This window comes from Heptranchias perlo, chromosome 35 (genome assembly GCF_035084215.1).
Source record: "Heptranchias perlo isolate sHepPer1 chromosome 35, sHepPer1.hap1, whole genome shotgun sequence".
NCBI lineage: Eukaryota > Metazoa > Chordata > Chondrichthyes > Hexanchiformes > Hexanchidae > Heptranchias > Heptranchias perlo.
In genome coordinates this window covers 13,400,736-13,424,252 of record NC_090359.1, presented here as the reverse complement: position 1 = coordinate 13,424,252, position 23,517 = coordinate 13,400,736, and the positions used below count along the sequence as shown (strand labels likewise).

Below are 23,517 nucleotides of genomic sequence, written 5' to 3'. Positions count from 1 at the left end.
TTGTTTAGGAAGAAGGTCGGCGAAGACATAAAATTAAAAGTTAGCGTCTGAAAACTGCTACCTCCCAGTCGGGGTATGAAACCCCGGACTAAGGTGGGGCAACTCACCACGATAAGAGAGAAAGAAAGAACGAAAGAAAGACAGAGTCAGTTGTCGTTGTCTAACAAAGAGATGGAAATGTAAATGGTTCTTTCAAGAGTGGCCCGTGGAAAATGAAACAAACTGTCATCAAATAAATAGTTAAAAGAAATGCACTGATACGTGAAGCATGTCTAACACCATCTGGGATGAGTGTACAGTCAATGCAGCAGTTCCTCGTTAGTATAGTGGTGAGTATCCCCGCCTGTCACGCGGGAGACCGGGGTTCAATTCCCCGACGGGGAGTTTAAACTTTGGCCGCCTTTTAAAGCTTTTTCTCTCATTTATCTCTAATATTCGATGCGGAATATACAGTGTAAAACTGACTCGGAGTTTCCCACTTTCCCCGATTTAATTTCACTGATATTCCAGCGGTTTTAAAATCTGCTCTCAGCTTCACTCTTCACCTCGATGTTCGACTGGTTTCTGTGATGTTGGGGATTTCGGGAGGAGGCCGAGATGGATCATCCACTCGGCACTTCTGGCTGAAGACGGTTTCTAAAACTTTGCACTCACACGCTGGGCTTTACCATCATTGAGGATGGGGATGTTCATAGAGCCTCTTCCCATTAGTTGTTTAATTATCCACCATCATTCACAAATGGGTGTGGCAGGACTGCAGAGCTTTGATCTGATCCGTTGTTTGTGGGATCGTTTAGCTCTGTCTACAGCATGCTGCTTCCACTGTTTGTCAAGTAGTCCTGTGTTACTTTCAGGTTATTGGTGTGTGTATATGTCTGTGTGCGAGTGTTTATGTAGCTCGGAATGTGTGTGTTTGTGTATGTGTGAATATGACTATGTCTGTCTCACTTGTTATATGCGTTTCTGAGTGTCCCTCTCTTTCTTTCTATCTGTCACTTTTAACCTGCTCCCCAAATAATTTTTCTCTGGACCTTGACTAACAAAGAGATAGAAAGTAAGTCTTCTTTCAACAGTGGCATGTGGAAAGTTAATCAAATTGTCATCAAAGAAGTAGTTAAAATAGATTCACTGAAACATGCATCCTTTTAATTGCTGTATGTGAGATCTTTCATGTCTGCGCCTGTTCCGAGAACTGTCTCTCTCTGGTGACAGCGCGATTCTGCGTTTCATTTCTTGCCCATCATTGTGGTTCTCACATCAAGCTGAAGCGTGAGGCAGAGAGCAGATTTTTAAAATCGCTGTGAAATCAATTTGTGGAAGTGGGAAAGGCCGAGTCAGTTTTTCATTGTATTTTCAACATCCAATATTGCAGATAAATGAAAGTAACGCTTCGAAAGCAGCAATAACCTCCTCGTCGGGGAATTGAACCCCGGTCTCCCGCGTGACAGGCGGGGATACTCACCACTACTAACGAGGAATTCGTGCAGACATTTGCCGTATATTCACCACAGATGCTTCACGTTTCAGTGAATCTGTTTGAACTGTTCATTTGATGACAGTTTGTTTAACTTTCCACGGACCACTGTTGAAAGAAGAATTACCGACCACTTTTCCATCTCATGTTGGATCATGATGTGGGTAACGCGGGAGAGAGTGAGACAGATCTTCTCAGGAAAATATAGAAAATATGAGGCACATACACAGACAGACAGACACAGACACAAATACACATGGATTGACTCAGAAATACTGAGAGTCAGAATATGGATAATTTGGCTGATTTTTGTTCCATTTCTGTCGTAGATTTCGTGAAATCTTGCAGATCAATTAAAATGAGCATAAAACTCGAGGTACTCAATGTTGTGGAATTTTAATTCACTTAAGAATTATTAATTCTACAAGAAACTTGTTGAATTTTGAAACGCAGAGATGAAACAGGTTGATGAATGACGGGATCTGAAGTCTGTCAGATTTGAACCTGCGCGGGGGAAATGAATGAATTTCGAATCTGTCACCTAACCCACCAGTTAGTAAAAATCACAATTGCTCTGCATCCAGTCCTCAAATAGTCTCCGTACAATAATATTCTGAAAGTGACAATCACCTGTTTTTTTGCTCTGTAGTTTTTGTTTAGGAAGAAGGTCGGCGAAGACATAAAATTAAAAGTTAGCGTCTGAAAACTGCGACCTCCCAGTCGGGGTATTAAACCCCGGACTAAGGTGGGGCAACTCACCACGATAAGAGAGAAAGAAAGAACGAAAGAAAGACAGAGTCAGTTGTCGTTGTCTAACAAAGAGATGGAAATGTAAATGGTTCTTTCAAGAGTGGCCCGTGGAAAATGAAACAAACTGTCATCAAATAAATAGTTAAAAGAAATGCACTGATACGTGAAGCATGTCTAACACCATCTGGGATGAGTGCACAGTCAATGCAGCAGTTCCTCGTTAGTATAGTGGTGAGTATCCTCGCCTGTCACGCTGGAGACCGGGGTTCAATTCCCCGACGGGGAGATTAAAATTTTGCCGCCTTTTAAAGCTTTTTCTCTCATTTATCTCTAATATTCGATGCGGAATATACAGTGTAAAACTGACTCGGAGTTTCCCACTTTCCCCGATTTAATTTCACTGATATTCCAGCGGTTTTAAAATCTGCTCTCAGCTTCACTCTTCACCTCGATGTTCGACTGGTTTCTGTGATGTTGGGGATTTCGGGAGGAGGCCGAGATGGATCATCCACTCGGCACTTCTGGCTGAAGACGGTTTCTAAAACTTTGCACTCACACGCTGGGCTTTACCATCATTGAGGATGGGGATGTTCATAGAGCCTCTTCCCATTAGTTGTTTAATTATCCACCATCATTCACAAATGGGTGTGGCAGGACTGCAGAGCTTTGATCTGATCCGTTGTTTGTGGGATCGTTTAGCTCTGTCCACAGCATGCTGCTTCCACTGTTTGTCAAGTAGTCCTGTGTTACTTTCAGGTTATTGGTGTGTGTATATGTCTGTGTGCGAGTGTTTATGTAGCTCGGAATGTGTGTGTTTGTGTATGTGTGAATATGACTATGTCTGTCTCACTTGTTATATGCGTTTCTGAGTGTCCCTCTCCTCCTTCCATCTGTCACTTTTAACCTGCTCCCCAAATAATTTTTCTCTGGACCTTGACTAACAAAGAGATAGAAAGTAAGTCTTCTTTCAACAGTGGCATGTGGAAAGTTAATCGAATTGTCATCAAAGAAGTAGTTAAAATAGATTCACTGAAACATGCATCCTTTTCATTGCTGTATGTAAGATCTTTCATGTCTGCGCCTGTTCCGAGACCTGTCTCTCTCTGTTTCGGGCTGGTGACAGCGCGATTCTGCGTTTCATTTCTTGCCCATCATTGTGGTTCTCACATCGAGCTGAAGCGTGAGGCAGAGAGCAGATTTTTAAAATCGCTGTGAAATCAATTTGTGGAAGTGGGAAAGGCCGAGTCAGTTTTTCGTTGTATTTTCAACATCCAATATTGCAGATAAATGAAAGTGAAGCTTCGAAAGCAGCAATAACCTCCTCGTCGGGGAATTGAACCCCGGTCTCCCGCGTGACAGGCGGGGATACGCACCACTATACTAACGAGAAATTCGTGCAGACATTTGCCGTATATTCACCACAGATGCTTCACGTTTCAGTGAATCTGTTTGAACTGTTCATTTGATGACAGTTTGTTTAACTTTCCACGGACCACTGTTGAAAGAAGAATTACCGACCACTTTTCCATCTCATGTTGGATCATGATGTGGGTAACGCGGGAGGGAGTGAGACAGATCTTCTCAGGAAAATATAGAAAATATGAGGCACATACACAGACAGACAGACACAGACACAGACACACATACACATGGATTGACTCAGAAATACTGAGAGTCAGAATATGGATAATTTGGCTGATTTTTGTTCCATTTCTGTCGTAGATTTCGTGAAATCTTGCAGATCAATTAAAATGAGCATAAAACTCGAGGTACTCAATGCTGTGGAATTTTAATTCACTTAAGAATTATTAATTCTACAAGAAACTTGTTGAATTTTGAAACGCAGAGATGAAACAGGTTGATGAATGACGGGATCTGAAGTCTGTCAGATTTGAACCTGCGCGGGGGAAATGAATGAATTTCGAATCTGTCACCTAACCCACCAGTTAGTAAAAATCACAATTGCTCTGCATCCAGTCCTCAAATAGTCTCCGTACAATAATATTCTGAAAGTGACAATCACCTGTTTTTTTGCTCTGTAGTTTTTGTTTAGGAAGAAGGTCGGCGAAGACATAAAATTAAAAGTTAGCGTCTGAAAACTGCGACCTCCCAGTCGGGGTATTAAACCCCGGACTAAGGTGGGGCAACTCACCACGATAAGAGAGAAAGAAAGAACGAAAGAAAGACAGAGTCAGTTGTCGTTGTCTAACAAAGAGATGGAAATGTAAATGGTTCTTTCAAGAGTGGCCCGTGGAAAATGAAACAAACTGTCATCAAATAAATAGTTAAAAGAAATGCACTGATACGTGAAGCATGTCTAACACCATCTGGGATGAGTGCACAGTCAATGCAGCAGTTCCTCGTTAGTATAGTGGTGAGTATCCTCGCCTGTCACGCTGGAGACCGGGGTTCAATTCCCCGACGGGGAGATTAAAATTTTGCCGCCTTTTAAAGCTTTTTCTCTCATTTATCTCTAATATTCGATGCGGAATATACAGTGTAAAACTGACTCGGAGTTTCCCACTTTCCCCGATTTAATTTCACTGATATTCCAGCGGTTTTAAAATCTGCTCTCAGCTTCACTCTTCACCTCGATGTTCGACTGGTTTCTGTGATGTTGGGGATTTCGGGAGGAGGCCGAGATGGATCATCCACTCGGCACTTCTGGCTGAAGACGGTTTCTAAAACTTTGCACTCACACGCTGGGCTTTACCATCATTGAGGATGGGGATGTTCATAGAGCCTCTTCCCATTAGTTGTTTAATTATCCACCATCATTCACAAATGGGTGTGGCAGGACTGCAGAGCTTTGATCTGATCCGTTGTTTGTGGGATCGTTTAGCTCTGTCTACAGCATGCTGCTTCCACTGTTTGTCAAGTAGTCCTGTGTTACTTTCAGGTTATTGGTGTGTGTATATGTCTGTGTGCGAGTGTTTATGTAGCTCGGAATGTGTGTGTTTGTGTATGTGTGAATATGACTATGTCTGTCTCACTTGTTATATGCGTTTCTGAGTGTCCCTCTCTTTCTTTCTATCTGTCACTTTTAACCTGCTCCCCAAATAATTTTTCTCTGGACCTTGACTAACAAAGAGATAGAAAGTAAGTCTTCTTTCAACAGTGGCATGTGGAAAGTTAATCAAATTGTCATCAAAGAAGTAGTTAAAATAGATTCACTGAAACATGCATCCTTTTCATTGCTGTATGTGAGATCTTTCATGTCTGCGCCTGTTCCGAGACCTGTCTCTCTCTGGTGACAGCGCGATTCTGCGTTTCATTTCTTGCCCATCATTGTGGTTCTCACATCGAGCTGAAGCGTGAGGCAGAGAGCAGATTTTTAAAATCGCTGTGAAATCAATTTGTGGAAGTGGGAAAGGCCGAGTCAGTTTTTCGTTGTATTTTCAACATCCAATATTGCAGATAAATGAAAGTGAAGCTTCGAAAGCAGCAATAACCTCCTCGTCGGGGAATTGAACCCCGGTCTCCCGCGTGACAGGCGGGGATACGCACCACTATACTAACGAGAAATTCGTGCAGACATTTGCCGTATATTCACCACAGATGCTTCACGTTTCAGTGAATCTGTTTGAACTGTTCATTTGATGACAGTTTGTTTAACTTTCCACGGACCACTGTTGAAAGAAGAATTACCGACCACTTTTCCATCTCATGTTGGATCATGATGTGGGTAACGCGGGAGGGAGTGAGACAGATCTTCTCAGGAAAATATAGAAAATATGAGGCACATACACAGACAGACAGACACAGACACAGACACACATACACATGGATTGACTCAGAAATACTGAGAGTCAGAATATGGATAATTTGGCTGATTTTTGTTCCATTTCTGTCGTAGATTTCGTGAAATCTTGCAGATCAATTAAAATGAGCATAAAACTCGAGGTACTCAATGCTGTGGAATTTTAATTCACTTAAGAATTATTAATTCTACAAGAAACTTGTTGAATTTTGAAACGCAGAGATGAAACAGGTTGATGAATGACGGGATCTGAAGTCTGTCAGATTTGAACCTGCGCGGGGGAAATGAATGAATTTCGAATCTGTCACCTAACCCACCAGTTAGTAAAAATCACAATTGCTCTGCATCCAGTCCTCAAATAGTCTCCGTACAATAATATTCTGAAAGTGACAATCACCTGTTTTTTTGCTCTGTAGTTTTTGTTTAGGAAGAAGGTCGGCGAAGACATAAAATTAAAAGTTAGCGTCTGAAAACTGCGACCTCCCAGTCGGGGTATTAAACCCCGGACTAAGGTGGGGCAACTCACCACGATAAGAGAGAAAGAAAGAACGAAAGAAAGACAGAGTCAGTTGTCGTTGTCTAACAAAGAGATGGAAATGTAAATGGTTCTTTCAAGAGTGGCCCGTGGAAAATGAAACAAACTGTCATCAAATAAATAGTTAAAAGAAATGCACTGATACGTGAAGCATGTCTAACACCATCTGGGATGAGTGCACAGTCAATGCAGCAGTTCCTCGTTAGTATAGTGGTGAGTATCCTCGCCTGTCACGCTGGAGACCAGGGTTCAATTCCCCGACGGGGAGATTAAAATTTTGCCGCCTTTTAAAGCTTTTTCTCTCATTTATCTCTAATATTCGATGCGGAATATACAGTGTAAAACTGACTCGGAGTTTCCCACTTTCCCCGATTTAATTTCACTGATATTCCAGCGGTTTTAAAATCTGCTCTCAGCTTCACTCTTCACCTCGATGTTCGACTGGTTTCTGTGATGTTGGGGATTTCGGGAGGAGGCCGAGATGGATCATCCACTCGGCACTTCTGGCTGAAGACGGTTTCTAAAACTTTGCACTCACACGCTGGGCTTTACCATCATTGAGGATGGGGATGTTCATAGAGCCTCTTCCCATTAGTTGTTTAATTATCCACCATCATTCACAAATGGGTGTGGCAGGACTGCAGAGCTTTGATCTGATCCGTTGTTTGTGGGATCGTTTAGCTCTGTCTACAGCATGCTGCTTCCACTGTTTGTCAAGTAGTCCTGTGTTACTTTCAGGTTATTGGTGTGTGTATATGTCTGTGTGCGAGTGTTTATGTAGCTCGGAATGTGTGTGTTTGTGTATGTGTGAATATGACTATGTCTGTCTCACTTGTTATATGCGTTTCTGAGTGTCCCTCTCTTTCTTTCTATCTGTCACTTTTAACCTGCTCCCCAAATAATTTTTCTCTGGACCTTGACTAACAAAGAGATAGAAAGTAAGTCTTCTTTCAACAGTGGCATGTGGAAAGTTAATCAAATTGTCATCAAAGAAGTAGTTAAAATAGATTCACTGAAACATGCATCCTTTTCATTGCTGTATGTGAGATCTTTCATGTCTGCGCCTGTTCCGAGACCTGTCTCTCTCTGGTGACAGCGCGATTCTGCGTTTCATTTCTTGCCCATCATTGTGGTTCTCACATCGAGCTGAAGCGTGAGGCAGAGAGCAGATTTTTAAAATCGCTGTGAAATCAATTTGTGGAAGTGGGAAAGGCCGAGTCAGTTTTTCGTTGTATTTTCAACATCCAATATTGCAGATAAATGAAAGTGAAGCTTCGAAAGCAGCAATAACCTCCTCGTCGGGGAATTGAACCCCGGTCTCCCGCGTGACAGGCGGGGATACTCACCACTATACTAACGAGGAATTCGTGCAGACATTTGCCGTATATTCACCACAGATGCTTCACGTTTCAGTGAATCTGTTTGAACTGTTCATTTGATGACAGTTTGTTTAACTTTCCACGGACCACTGTTGAAAGAAGAATTACCGACCACTTTTCCATCTCATGTTGGATCATGATGTGGGTAACGCGGGAGAGAGTGAGACAGATCTTCTCAGGAAAATATAGAAAATATGAGGCACATACACAGACAGACAGACACAGACACAAATACACATGGATTGACTCAGAAATACTGAGAGTCAGAATATGGATAATTTGGCTGATTTTTGTTCCATTTCTGTCGTAGATTTCGTGAAATCTTGCAGATCAATTAAAATGAGCATAAAACTCGAGGTACTCAATGCTGTGGAATTTTAATTCACTTAAGAATTATTAATTCTACAAGAAACTTGTTGAATTTTGAAACGCAGAGATGAAACAGGTTGATGAATGACGGGATCTGAAGTCTGTCAGATTTGAACCTGCGCGGGGGAAATGAATGAATTTCGAATCTGTCACCTAACCCACCAGTTAGTAAAAATCACAATTGCTCTGCATCCAGTCCTCAAATAGTCTCCGTACAATAATATTCTGAAAGTGACAATCACCTGTTTTTTTGCTCTGTAGTTTTTGTTTAGGAAGAAGGTCGGCGAAGACATAAAATTAAAAGTTAGCGTCTGAAAACTGCGACCTCCCAGTCGGGGTATTAAACCCCGGACTAAGGTGGGGCAACTCACCACGATAAGAGAGAAAGAAAGAACGAAAGAAAGACAGAGTCAGTTGTCGTTGTCTAACAAAGAGATGGAAATGTAAATGGTTCTTTCAAGAGTGGCCCGTGGAAAATGAAACAAACTGTCATCAAATAAATAGTTAAAAGAAATGCACTGATACGTGAAGCATGTCTAACACCATCTGGGATGAGTGCACAGTCAATGCAGCAGTTCCTCGTTAGTATAGTGGTGAGTATCCTTGCCTGTCACGCTGGAGACCGGGGTTCAATTCCCCGACGGGGAGATTAAAATTTTGCCGCCTTTTAAAGCTTTTTCTCTCATTTATCTCTAATATTCGATGCGGAATATACAGTGTAAAACTGACTCGGAGTTTCCCACTTTCCCCGATTTAATTTCACTGATATTCCAGCGGTTTTAAAATCTGCTCTCAGCTTCACTCTTCACCTCGATGTTCGACTGGTTTCTGTGATGTTGGGGATTTCGGGAGGAGGCCGAGATGGATCATCCACTCGGCACTTCTGGCTGAAGACGGTTTCTAAAACTTTGCACTCACACGCTGGGCTTTACCATCATTGAGGATGGGGATGTTCATAGAGCCTCTTCCCATTAGTTGTTTAATTATCCACCATCATTCACAAATGGGTGTGGCAGGACTGCAGAGCTTTGATCTGATCCGTTGTTTGTGGGATCGTTTAGCTCTGTCCACAGCATGCTGCTTCCACTGTTTGTCAAGTAGTCCTGTGTTACTTTCAGGTTATTGGTGTGTGTATATGTCTGTGTGCGAGTGTTTATGTAGCTCGGAATGTGTGTGTTTGTGTATGTGTGAATATGACTATGTCTGTCTCACTTGTTATATGCGTTTCTGAGTGTCCCTCTCCTCCTTCCATCTGTCACTTTTAACCTGCTCCCCAAATAATTTTTCTCTGGACCTTGACTAACAAAGAGATAGAAAGTAAGTCTTCTTTCAACAGTGGCATGTGGAAAGTTAATCGAATTGTCATCAAAGAAGTAGTTAAAATAGATTCACTGAAACATGCATCCTTTTCATTGCTGTATGTAAGATCTTTCATGTCTGCGCCTGTTCCGAGACCTGTCTCTCTCTGTTTCGGGCTGGTGACAGCGCGATTCTGCGTTTCATTTCTTGCCCATCATTGTGGTTCTCACATCGAGCTGAAGCGTGAGGCAGAGAGCAGATTTTTAAAATCGCTGTGAAATCAATTTGTGGAAGTGGGAAAGGCCGAGTCAGTTTTTCGTTGTATTTTCAACATCCAATATTGCAGATAAATGAAAGTGAAGCTTCGAAAGCAGCAATAACCTCCTCGTCGGGGAATTGAACCCCGGTCTCCCGCGTGACAGGCGGGGATACTCACCACTATACTAACGAGAAATTCGTGCAGACATTTGCCGTATATTCACCACAGATGCTTCACGTTTCAGTGAATCTGTTTGAACTGTTCATTTGATGACAGTTTGTTTAACTTTCCACGGACCACTGTTGAAAGAAGAATTACCGACCACTTTTCCATCTCATGTTGGATCATGATGTGGGTAACGCGGGAGGGAGTGAGACAGATCTTCTCAGGAAAATATAGAAAATATGAGGCACATACACAGACAGACAGACACAGACACAGACACACATACACATGGATTGACTCAGAAATACTGAGAGTCAGAATATGGATAATTTGGCTGATTTTTGTTCCATTTCTGTCGTAGATTTCGTGAAATCTTGCAGATCAATTAAAATGAGCATAAAACTCGAGGTACTCAATGCTGTGGAATTTTAATTCACTTAAGAATTATTAATTCTACAAGAAACTTGTTGAATTTTGAAACGCAGAGATGAAACAGGTTGATGAATGACGGGATCTGAAGTCTGTCAGATTTGAACCTGCGCGGGGGAAATGAATGAATTTCGAATCTGTCACCTAACCCACCAGTTAGTAAAAATCACAATTGCTCTGCATCCAGTCCTCAAATAGTCTCCGTACAATAATATTCTGAAAGTGACAATCACCTGTTTTTTTGCTCTGTAGTTTTTGTTTAGGAAGAAGGTCGGCGAAGACATAAAATTAAAAGTTAGCGTCTGAAAACTGCTACCTCCCAGTCGGGGTATTAAACCCCGGACTAAGGTGGGGCAACTCACCACGATAAGAGAGAAAGAAAGAACGAAAGAAAGACAGAGTCAGTTGTCGTTGTCTAACAAAGAGATGGAAATGTAAATGGTTCTTTCAAGAGTGGCCCGTGGAAAATGAAACAACCTGTCATCAAACAAATAGTTAAAAGAAATGCACTGATACGTGAAGCATGTCTAACACCATCTGGGATGAGTGCACAGTCAAGGCAGCAGTTCCCCGACGGGGAGATTAAACTTTTGCCGCCTTTTAAAGCTTTTTCTCTCATTTATCTCTAATATTCGATGCGGAATATACAGTGTAAAACTGACTCGGAGTTTCCCACTTTCCCCGATTTAATTTCACTGATATTCCAGCGGTTTTAAAATCTGCTCTCAGCTTCACTCTTCACCTCGATGTTCGACTGGTTTCTGTGATGTTGGGGATTTCGGGAGGAGGCCGAGATGGATCATCCACTCGGCACTTCTGGCTGAAGACGGTTTCTAAAACTTTGCACTCACACGCTGGGCTTTACCATCATTGAGGATGGGGATGTTCATAGAGCCTCTTCCCATTAGTTGTTTAATTATCCACCATCATTCACAAATGGGTGTGGCAGGACTGCAGAGCTTTGATCTGATCCGTTGTTTGTGGGATCGTTTAGCTCTGTCTACAGCATGCTGCTTCCACTGTTTGTCAAGTCGTCCTGTGTTACTTTCAGGTTATTGGTGTGTGTATATGTCTGTGTGCGAGTGTTTATGTAGCTCGGAATGTGTGTGTTTGTGTATGTGTGAATATGACTATGTCTGTCTCACTTGTTATATGCGTTTCTGAGTGTCCCTCTCTTTCTTTCTATCTGTCACTTTTAACCTGCTCCCCAAATAATTTTTCTCTGGACCTTGACTAACAAAGAGATAGAAAGTAAGTCTTCTTTCAACAGTGGCATGTGGAAAGTTAATCAAATTGTCATCAAAGAAGTAGTTAAAATAGATTCACTGAAACATGCATCCTTTTCATTGCTGCATGTGAGATCTTTCATGTCTGCGCCTGTTCCGAGACCTGTCTCTCTCTGGTGACAGCGCGATTCTGCGTTTCATTTCTTGCCCATCATTGTGGTTCTCACATCGAGCTGAAGCGTGAGGCAGAGAGCAGATTTTTAAAATCGCTGTGAAATCAATTTGTGGAAGTGGGAAAGGCCGAGTCAGTTTTTCGTTGTATTTTCAACATCCAATATTGCAGATAAATGAAAGTGAAGCTTCGAAAGCAGCAATAACCTCCTCGTCGGGGAATTGAACCCCGGTCTCCCGCGTGACAGGCGGGGATACTCACCACTATACTAACGAGGAATTCGTGCAGACATTTGCGGCATATTCACCACAGATGCTTCACGTTTCAGTGAATCTGTTTGAACTGTTCATTTGATGACAGTTTGTTTAACTTTCCACGGACCACTGTTGAAAGAAGAATTACCGACCACTTTTCCATCTCATGTTGGATCATGATGTGGGTAACGCGGGAGAGAGTGAGACAGATCTTCTCAGGAAAATATAGAAAATATGAGGCACATACACAGACAGACAGACAGACACAGACACACATACACATGGATTGACTCAGAAATACTGAGAGTCAGAATATGGATAATTTGGCTGATTTTTGTTCCATTTCTGTCGTAGATTTCGTGAAATCTTGCAGATCAATTAAAATGAGCATAAAACTCGAGGTACTCAATGCTGTGGAATTTTAATTCACTTAAGAATTATTAATTCTACAAGAAACTTGTTGAATTTTGAAACGCAGAGATGAAACAGGTTGATGAATGACGGGATCTGAAGTCTGTCAGATTTGAACCTGCGCGGGGGAAATGAATGAATTTCGAATCTGTCACCTAACCCACCAGTTAGTAAAAATCACAATTGCTCTGCATCCAGTCCTCAAATAGTCTCCGTACAATAATATTCTGAAAGTGACAATCACCTGTTTTTTTGCTCTGTAGTTTTTGTTTAGGAAGAAGGTCGGCGAAGACATAAAATTAAAAGTTAGCGTCTGAAAACTGCGACCTCCCAGTCGGGGTATTAAACCCCGGACTAAGGTGGGGCAACTCACCACGATAAGAGAGAAAGAAAGAACGAAAGAAAGACAGAGTCAGTTGTCGTTGTCTAACAAAGAGATGGAAATGTAAATGGTTCTTTCAAGAGTGGCCCGTGGAAAATGAAACAAACTGTCATCAAATAAATAGTTAAAAGAAATGCACTGATACGTGAAGCATGTCTAACACCATCTGGGATGAGTGCACAGTTAATGCAGCAGTTCCTCGTTAGTATAGTGGTGAGTATCCTCGCCTGTCACGCTGGAGACCGGGGTTCAATTCCCCGACGGGGAGATTAAAATTTTGCCGCCTTTTAAAGCTTTTTCTCTCATTTATCTCTAATATTCGATGCGGAATATACAGTGTAAAACTGACTCGGAGTTTCCCACTTTCCCCGATTTAATTTCACTGATATTCCAGCGGTTTTAAAATCTGCTCTCAGCTTCACTCTTCACCTCGATGTTCGACTGGTTTCTGTGATGTTGGGGATTTCGGGAGGAGGCCGAGATGGATCATCCACTCGGCACTTCTGGCTGAAGACGGTTTCTAAAACTTTGCACTCACACGCTGGGCTTTACCATCATTGAGGATGGGGATGTTCATAGAGCCTCTTCCCATTAGTTGTTTAATTATCCACCATCATTCACAAATGGGTGTGGCAGGACTGCAGAGCTTTGATCTGATCCGTTGTTTGTGGGATCGTTTAGCTCTGTCTACAGCATGCTGCTTCCACTGTTTGTCAAGTAGTCCTGTGTTACTTTCAGGTTATTGGTGTGTGTATATGTCTGTGTGCGAGTGTTTATGTAGCTCGGAATGTGTGTGTTTGTGTATGTGTGAATATGACTATGTCTGTCTCACTTGTTATATGCGTTTCTGAGTGTCCCTCTCTTTCTTTCTATCTGTCACTTTTAACCTGCTCCCCAAATAATTTTTCTCTGGACCTTGACGAACAAAGAGATAGAAAGTAAGTCTTCTTTCAGCAATGGCATGTGGAAAGTTAATCAAATTGTCATCAAAGAAGTAGTTAAAATAGATTCACTGAAACATGCATCCTTTTCATTGCTGCATGTGAGATCTTTCATGTCTGCGCCTGTTCCGAGACCTGTCTCTCTCTGGTGACAGCACGATTCTGCGTTTCATTTCTTGCCCATCATTGTGGTTCTCACATCGAGCTGAAGCGTGAGGCAGAGAGCAGATTTTTAAAATCGCTGTGAAATCAATTTGTGGAAGTGGGAAAGGCCGAGTCAGTTTTTCGTTGTATTTTCAACATCCAATATTGCAGATAAATGAAAGTGAAGCTTCGAAAGCAGCAATAACCTCCTCGTCGGGGAATTGAACCCCGGTCTCCCGCGTGACAGGCGGGGATACTCACCACTATACTAACGAGAAATTCGTGCAGACATTTGCCGTATATTCACCACAGATGCTTCACGTTTCAGTGAATCTGTTTGAACTGTTCATTTGATGACAGTTTGTTTAACTTTCCACGGACCACTGTTGAAAGAAGAATTACCGACCACTTTTCCATCTCATGTTGGATCATGATGTGGGTAACGCGGGAGAGAGTGAGACAGATCTTCTCAGGAAAATATAGAAAATATGAGGCACATACACAGACAGACAGACACAGACACACATACACATGGATTGACTCAGAAATACTGAGAGTCAGAATATGGATAATTTGGCTGATTTTTGTTCCATTTCTGTCGTAGATTTCGTGAAATCTTGCAGATCAATTAAAATGAGCATAAAACTCGAGGTACTCAATGCTGTGGAATTTTAATTCACTTAAGAATTATTAATTCTACAAGAAACTTGTTGAATTTTGAAACGCAGAGATGAAACAGGTTGATGAATGACGGGATCTGAAGTCTGTCAGATTTGAACCTGCGCGGGGGAAATGAATGAATTTCGAATCTGTCACCTAACCCACCAGTTAGTAAAAATCACAATTGCTCTGCATCCAGTCCTCAAATAGTCTCCGTACAATAATATTCTGAAAGTGACAATCACCTGTTTTTTTGCTCTGTAGTTTTTGTTTAGGAAGAAGGTCGGCGAAGACATAAAATTAAAAGTTAGCGTCTGAAAACTGCTACCTCCCAGTCGGGGTATGAAACCCCGGACTAAGGTGGGGCAACTCACCACGATAAGAGAGAAAGAAAGAACGAAAGAAAGACAGAGTCAGTTGTCGTTGTCTAACAAAGAGATGGAAATGTAAATGGTTCTTTCAAGAGTGGCCCGTGGAAAATGAAACAAACTGTCATCAAATAAATAGTTAAAAGAAATGCACTGATACATGAAGCATGTCTAACACCATCTGGGATGAGTGCAAGATCAATGTAACAGTTCCTCGTTAGTATAGTGGTGAGTATCCCCGCCTGTCACGCGGGAGACCGGGATTTAGTTCCCCTGCGGGGGGTTTAAACTTTCGCCGCCTTCCAAAGCTTTTATCTCCAATATTGGATGCGGAATATACAGTGTAAAACTGACTCGGAGTTTCCCACTTTCGCCAATTTAATTTCACTGATATTCCAGCGGTTTTAAAATCTGCTCTCAGCTTCACTCTTCACCTCGATGTTCGACTGGCTTCTGTGATGGTGGGGATTTTGGGAGGAGGCCGAGATGGATCATCCACTCGGCACTTCTGGCTGAAGACGGTTTCTAAAACTTTGCACTCACGTGCTGGGCTTTACCATCATTGAGGATGGGGATGTTCATAGAGCCTCTTCCCGTTCGTTGTTTAATTATCCACCATCATTCACAAATGGGTGTGGCAGGACTGCAGAGCTTTGATCTGATCCGTTGTTTGTGGGATCGCTTCGCTCTATCTGCAGCATGCTGTTTGTCAAGTAGTCCTGTGTTACTTTCATGTTATTGGTGTGTGTATGTTTGTGTGTATATGTCTGTGTGTGAGTGTTTATGTCGCTAGCATGTGGGCTTCCATTTTTACAGCTTTTTTATTTTAAACTCTTGGGGGCCGGGATTCCTGGGCCTTCTCCTTCACACCACATGAGAGGAGGCGAGAAGGCCCGAAACAGCAGGTAAATGCCTTTATCGCACAGCTTGTGGGCCCGGAGGAGCAGGAGTGCTTCCCCCTGGCCCAACAAGCCAACCGGCCGTGATCCCACACAGGCGATCGGCCGACCCCCTCCAAATCTCCGACACCCCTGCACGAGCGACAAACCCCATGATCTCCGACCCCCGCGATGACCCCCGACCCCCGAAGACTGACTCGCCGATGCCCCCGATGAGTGACCCACCCATGACCTCATGACCCCCGTGACCCCCATCCCCGATAAAATCATGCCCAATGGGTTTGATTCCCGTTGTCTTTATCTCTCTGTCGGTTTGCTGATAAACGTTTAACTCGCGGCCTGTTCCCATCAATGGTCACAAGTAGTAACAGACAGAGCGGGTCTGACCGCCCCGAGATGTGGAAAAGACATCAGTTTCGGACAAATGCCTCAAATCAAATGGTCTCCCGGCACCGAGAGAGAGAAATTCCAGAGAAAAAGGCAGAAGAGAAAAGAGAAATAAAAACTCAATAAAGACACTATCAATATTTCCCATTCTTGATACCTGTCTATTTCTTCCCCAACCTTTCTGTGCCGGTTAAAATTTCAGTGAAATAAATGCGAGAATCGACTCAAAGAACGAGAACAGAGCAACAAAAATCACCGAACACAGAATCAAACCCAGAGACCTTCAGATCTTCAATCTCACGCTCTCCAAACTCAACTATTTCGACTCCACTGCAAATTGGACTTTGTGACATCACCTTGGACAAAAATATAAACCGGGTGGAATTTCCCCTCCCGCTCATTCCTCCCTCTGGGGGAATGGGACCCGGTCAGATCTCGGAGCTCAGGTTATGTTAATGTTCAGCTGATGATATCTTAATATTATCTTGTGTTTGGCCTCATTTAATCAGGTTCATGGGCACTTTCTTCCATCATCCCTTCTCCCTGAAAGGAATGTGGTGCAGCGGTTGCCAAATTTAACAGGAAAAATCAATTATCGCCCGCTTTTCACAGGAGAAGAAACTCATCCTGGAGATTCACGCGGAGCAATTTCCCAAATAATGGTCCCGCCCGGGATTGAATCAGAGACCTTTCATGAGTGATGTAAACATGATAACCGCTGCACGAGGGAAACCACTGCTCAATTTAAGGCATCGTGTGCCTTCTCCGTTAAACAACTTCTGTCCCACACTTAAAGCTCTCATTCCATCTCTTTCTCAAACATTTCACTGATCAAAACTTCACAAGTCACAGAGGAAAAAGACTTAATTTCAAAATCATTAAACTCCCGAAGGAGCTGCGGGGACAGACTGAGCGGTGTAACTGAGTACAGAGATACAGAGAGACACCAGCAGAGGGAGGTAGGGAGCGGTGTAACTGAGTACAGAGATACAGAGACACACCAGCAGAGGGAGGTAGAGAGCGGTGTAACTGAGTACAGAGATACAGAGAGACACCAGCAGAGGGAGGTAGAGAGCGGTGTAACTGATTACAGAGATACAGAGAGACACCAGCAGAGGGAGGTAGAGAGCGGTGTAACTGAGCACAGAGATACAGAGACACACCAGCAGAGGGAGGTAGAGAGCGGTGTAACTGAGTACAGAGATACAGAGAGACACCAGCAGAGGGAGGTAGAGAGCGGTGTAACTGAGTACAGAGATACAGAGAGACACCAGCAGAGGGAGGTAGAGAGCGGTTTAACTGAGTACAGAGATACAGAGAGACACCAGCAGAGGGAGGTAGAGAGCGGTGTAACTGAGTACAGAGATACAGAGAGACACCAGCAGAGGGAGGTAGAGAGCGGTGCAACTGGGTACAGAGATACAGAGAGACACCAGCAGAGGGAGGTAGAGAGCGGTGTAACTGAGTGCAGAGAGACAGAGAGACACCAGCAGAGTGTCCAGGAAACCAACCTTTTATCTGAAATCTGAGGCGAGATATAAACTGCACAGAGTAGAGGAAGCATTACTGTGTATCTAACCCGTGTTGTACCTGCCCTGGGAATGTTTGATGGGGCAGTTCAGATGGAACTTTAATCAGTCTCTCCACATAACTGAAGTCCCTCATCCCTGGTACCATTCTAATAAATCTCCTCTGCACCCTCTCTAAGGCCTTGACATCCTTCTTCATGTTTCGTGCCCAGAATTAAACACAGTACTCCAGCTGAGGCCTCACCAGTGTTTTATAAAGGTTTTGTATCAATTCCTTGCTTTTGTATTCAATGCCTCAATTAATAAAGCATAGGGCCCCATTTGCTTTTTTAACTGCCTTCTCAACTTGTCCTGCCACCTTCCAAGATTTGTGTAACTACACCCCCAGGTCTCTCGATTCCTGCACTCCCGTTAAAATTGTGCCATTTCGTTTAAATTGCCTCTCCTCATTCTTCCTACCAAAATGTATCAATTCACAATTCTCTGCATTAAATTTCATCTGCCCATTTCACCAGTCTGTCTATGTCCTCCTGAAGTCTGTTACCATCCTCAACATTGTTTATTACATTTCTGAGTTTCGTGTCATCTGCAAACTTTGAAATTATACCCTGTACTCCCAAGTCCCGGTCATTAATATATATCAAAAAGAGCAGTGGTCCTAATACCGAGCCCTGGGGGACACCACTGTATACTTGCCTCCAGTCTGAAAAACAACCGTTCACCACTACTCTCTGTTTTCTGCTCCTTAGCCAATTTTGTATCCATGCTGCCATTGTCCGTTTAATCCCATGGGCTTCAATTTTGCTAACAAGTCTATTGTGTGATACTTTATCCTCCCTTAATCTCTCCCTGCATAGAAACTCCCCGACCCATATTCATGGCCACCCCCTCGACCTTGCCATCTCACGTGGTCTCTCTTCTCCTGATCGTGTCAATCATGGATAAGGCCATCTCTGATCACTTCCTTGTAACCCTCTCCACCCACATGGAATCAGAGAATCATAGAAAGGTCACAGCATGGAAGGAGGCCATTTGGCACATCGAGTCCTTACCGGCTCCATGCAAGATCAATCCAGCTGGTCCCACTCCCCCAATGCACATCATAGAATGAACTCAGGAATCCCACGCCACTTTCTATGAGCGGTATCAGGCTGCGGTTATGGTGCAGACCGGGACCCAGGGCTGAGGCTGTGGTCATCAGTTACTCTGGGAGTGGCACAGTCTGGTTCATGACTTGCCGGGGGTGAGAGTAACACCAGAGAGTCAGGATGGTGTTTAGAAGGGTTTGGGTTCCAGCTCCAGTTCCAGGACTGGGACACATGATCCAGACTGACTGTGTCGTGCTGAGAGGGAGCTGCATCGTGAGAGGTGCTGTCCTTTGAATGAGGTGTTTAATGGGGGTCCCTTCTTTCTGCTCCGAGGTGTAAAAGATCCCGTGGCAATTTGTGAAGAGCAGGGAGTTCTCCCGGTGTCCTGGCCAACATTCTTCCCTCGACCATCAGCACCCAACAAACAGGAGATCGGCTCAATATCTCATCACTGTTTGTGGGATCTTGCTGTACACAACTTGTCTGCTACCTTCTCTTAAAAACGATAGTGACTGATCTTCGAGAGAAGTGCGTTGGGATGTCCTGAGGATGTGAAAGGTGCTATACAAATGCAAGTTCCTTGTTTCTCACAGGGGGCCGTGTCTCGTTCCTCGTCTCATTGAGACTCTCAGTTAATTGGTCCGTTCTCTGCGCAGATGGGGCCCGACTCACTGAGTGTTTCCCGAATGTTCTGTGTGTGTTTCACTCAGACTCGGGCTTTGCAGTAAATAATAAAAGGACTGTAGTCAAACACTTGGCCATGAGCTGCTGCCCAACCTGTCGTGACATTGTTGCTTGCTTCCCTTCAGTTTTTGGTGCACTGTCGCCTGAAGAGCCGTGGTTTGCCTCATTTCTCAGTGTGATTGTGGGACTGACACAGAAGTGAGAGAGAAAGCAGCAGCCACAGCCTGGACTGCAGGCAAATTGGGAGGCTGAAACTAAAAGTTGACTATTCCCACACCGGGAATCGAAGCCGTGCCGCCTGGGTGAAAACCAAGAATCCTAACCGCTAGACCACATGGGAACTGAAATAAAACACCAGCAGGAAGGGCACTGAGACTACAACCGGAAAGTTAACGGACGATTCAAAGGAGGTATTCACAATTATGAAAGGTTTTGACAGAGTGTGTAAAGAGAAATTGTTTCCAGTGATGGAATGGTTAATAACCAGAGGACACAGATTTCAGATAAATTGAAAGAAATCATTGGGGGATTTGGAGAGATTTTTTTACACAGCGAGTTGTTATGATCTGGAATGCACTGCCTGAAAGGGAGGTGGAAGCAGGTTCAATAGTAACTTTCAAAAGGGAATTGGATAAATAGTTGACGTGTAATAAATTGCAGGGCTGTGGGGAAAGAGCCGGGGAGTGGGACTAACCCACTTCCTTCTGTGTTCATCCCTGGAAAAAACCCTCCCCCAGGTCACTTACAACGGCACTTTCAAATTCCCAACTCTCTGGACTTTGGCCCTCCATTCAACACGACATTTCTGCAGCTACTGATTTGCTCAATCACACCCTCACCTCCACCTTTGACGCCCTTGTACCCATTAAAGCCATCACTCTCCCTCACCTGGTCGTTCCCCCTGGGTCTGCCCTCATTTCTGCTTCCTTAAGTCCAAGGGACACAGCTTTGAAAGTTTATGGTGGACAACTGCTTTGGCCATTCATCGCCAGATCTGGCTGGACCACATAAAGCACTATCGGGTCCTGTCTCCTCTGCCAAAACTGCTCACTATTCCAGGATCATCCTGGAATGTAAAGATAACTCCCGACTTCTCTTCTCCACTACAAACCGTCTTCTTAAACCCCACTCCCCTCACTCCTCCACCCTCACCTCCAACAAAAAGTGCGAGGAGCTCACGGACTTCTTTGTCACTGAGATTGAGACCGTCCATTCAGCTGCCTCTGCCGCTCCCCTCCCTTCCCCGAGCTCACCAAGTTTCTCTCCTATCTCCCCTCATGCCCTCTCTGAGCTCATCTTGACCATGAGACCCACCTCCTGCTCCCTCGACCCTATTCCCAACAATCTGCTGACCACACAACCTCCCTTCCTGGCCCCATGTTAGCTGACATTGTTAATGGTCTCCTCTCCTCAGGTACTGTCCCCCTCCCCATCAAATCTGCCGTCATCACCCTCCTTCTCAAAAGACCCACCCTTGACCCCTGTGTCCTTGTAAACTACCACCCCATCTCCCACCTCCCTTTCCTCTCCAAAGTCTTGTCACCTCCCAAATCCATGTCCATCTTTCCCACAACACCATGTTTGAATCCCTCCAATCAGGTTTCCACTCCTGCCACTGTACTGAAACGGCCCTTGTCAAAGTCACAAATGACATCCTCTGTGACTGTGTAGAGGGAGATTTAATCTTCATCTAACCCTTGATGCACCTGCCCCCGGAATGTTTGATGGCACAGTGTCGAGGGAGCTTTACTCTGCCATGTGCTGTACAGTATCAGTCTGTGATGGAGCAGAGCCCTGCTCTTTAATGGAAATTATTCTTTCGATGAGCCACTGAGCCCCTAAAGCAGCCTCCGAGACCCAAAGTCTGATTTCCATCCCACAGTTCCAGCAGTTAGCGAGGGCTGGGCCACGTTAACAGCAGCTCTCTGTTCCTGGTCTGGAGCTGAGGTGTTGTGTATTGTCCCTGACACAGGGACCAGACGGTGAGCTGCTGGCTCCTATTGTTCTGGGATCATTCCCTGCTGCTCTGTTCTCACCTCTTCACTGGGTCTCAGATTATTACCAGCCATCTTCCTGATCAATAAACAATCGGCAGTCTGACCGCGGAGATTTGAAATGTGTGAAACATTTCATGTGTCTCATCCCTCTCCCTGGACACAAATAAATAGGCTGTCATGAAATGTTCACAGTCCATTTCTTCAGCCTTCTCCTTCTTAGAAGAATCTTCTAAACTCCTTGCTAAAGTGACCATTGATCTGAATGTCTTGTTTTGCGGTATGTTCTAGATTGTTCCAGGTCAGCATTGTAATAATTCGGGGTAGTTGAAAAGTGGGATCATTATATTAAATCGAGATATTTATCACAGCCCCGCCCCCCGAACATTCAAACCACCGTTCAGGAGGAGAACCCCTCTGCTCGCTGACCTACATTGGCTCCCAGTCCACCAACATCTCAAATTTTAAATTATCATCCTAGTGTTCAAATCCCTCCATGACCTCGCCCCTCCCTATCTCTGTAACCTGCTCCACCCCGACAACCCTCCGAGATCTCTGAGCTCCTCCAATTCAGGCCTCTTGCGCATCCACGATTTTCATCGCTCCACCATTGGCGGCCGTGCCTTCAACCGTCTGGGCCCAAAGCTCTGGATTTCCCTCCCTAAACCTCCCGCCTCTCTGCCTCTCTCTCCTCCCTTAAGACACTTAAAACCTACCTCACCTGTCCCAATATCTCCTTATGTGGCTCCGTGTCACATTTTGTTTGATAATCGCTCCTGTGAAGCGCCTTGGGACGTTTTACTCCGTTAAAGGCGCGATATAAATGCAAGTTGTTGTTGTTGTTTGGGTGGAGAAAGGGTTTTCTTTCTTTTTATCACTCTTTTCTATCTCTCTATTTCTATCCTTTCCCGGACTCTGTTTTCCGGGTCTGTTTACTGACACACATTACAATCTGTGTCACTCGGTGTCTAACAATGTGAGGCAATGTGTTTTATTCCCGCTGTGTTATCTCTCTGGCGGTTTGCTGATAAATGTTTAACTCGCGGCCTGTTCCCGTTAATGGTCACAAGCAGTAACAGACAGACAGAGCGTGTCTGACCGCCCTGAGATGTGGAAAAGGCATCAGTTCAGGGCAAATGCATCAAATCAAATGTTCATCGAGCACCGAGAGAGACAAAAACCAGAGAGAAAGGCAGAAGGAAATAGAGAAATTAAAGCTAAATACAGACATCCTTGATGTCTCTCTATTCCATCCCCAACCGTTCACTGTTGGGTAAAAATGTCAGTGCAAATAAATGTTCGAGAATCGACCCAAAGAAGAAGAAACAAAATAACCCAAAACTGCCGAAACCCGAGATCGAACCAGGGACCTTTAGATCTTCAGTCGAACGCTCTCCCAACTGAGCTATTTCGGCCCCACTACCAACTGATCTTTTGGGTCAGCCTCTTGGAATAAAATATAACCCCGGGTGGAATTGCCCCTCCCGCTCATTCCTCACTTCGGGAGAATGAGACCGACCATCAAGGAGAGATTTTCTGATCCTGTCGTTGAATCTCATTTATATTAAACATTCCTTGAACTCTCTGCCGGGGGGATTCAGAGCTGGGGTTCGCCATGAACCAGCTTCCCCTCAATTCCCAGCTTTATCAGTGAATCGACCAACAAACGCTCGAGAGAGCTCAGGTTATATTAATAATAAAAACAGAAAATGCGGGAAACACTCAGCAGGTCAGGCAGCATCTGTGGAGAGAGAAACATCCTTTCAGGTCGATGACCTTTCATCAGAACTCTCTCCACAGACGCTGCCTGACCTGCTGAGTATTTCCAGTATTTTCTGTTTTTACTTCAGATTTCCAGCATCTGCAGTATTTAGCTTTTGTTTTACAGCTTATATTAATGTTCTGCTGATGATATCTTAATATTATCTTGTTTTTGGGCCATTTTAATCAGGTTCATGG

At 44.0% G+C, this 23,517-nt stretch overlaps 1 protein-coding gene and 4 non-coding genes across 5 annotated transcripts in view; 2 read left to right on the top strand and 3 right to left on the bottom strand.

Moving 5' to 3' along the window:
* The window catches only part of LOC137302245 (zona pellucida sperm-binding protein 3-like), a 223,962-nt gene that overhangs the window by 97,822 nt on the left and 102,623 nt on the right, over positions 1-23,517 (top strand). The window lies entirely within an intron of this gene.
* Positions 313-384, top strand: trnad-guc (transfer RNA aspartic acid (anticodon GUC)). Its single transcript has one exon. It is a non-coding gene; the product is annotated as a tRNA-Asp (tRNA).
* trnad-guc (transfer RNA aspartic acid (anticodon GUC)) lies at positions 7,811-7,882 on the bottom strand. Its single transcript has one exon. It is a non-coding gene; the product is annotated as a tRNA-Asp (tRNA).
* trnad-guc (transfer RNA aspartic acid (anticodon GUC)) lies at positions 12,024-12,095 on the bottom strand. The gene has a single exon. It is a non-coding gene; the product is annotated as a tRNA-Asp (tRNA).
* On the bottom strand, positions 22,901-22,973 carry trnaf-gaa (transfer RNA phenylalanine (anticodon GAA)). The gene has a single exon. It is a non-coding gene; the product is annotated as a tRNA-Phe (tRNA).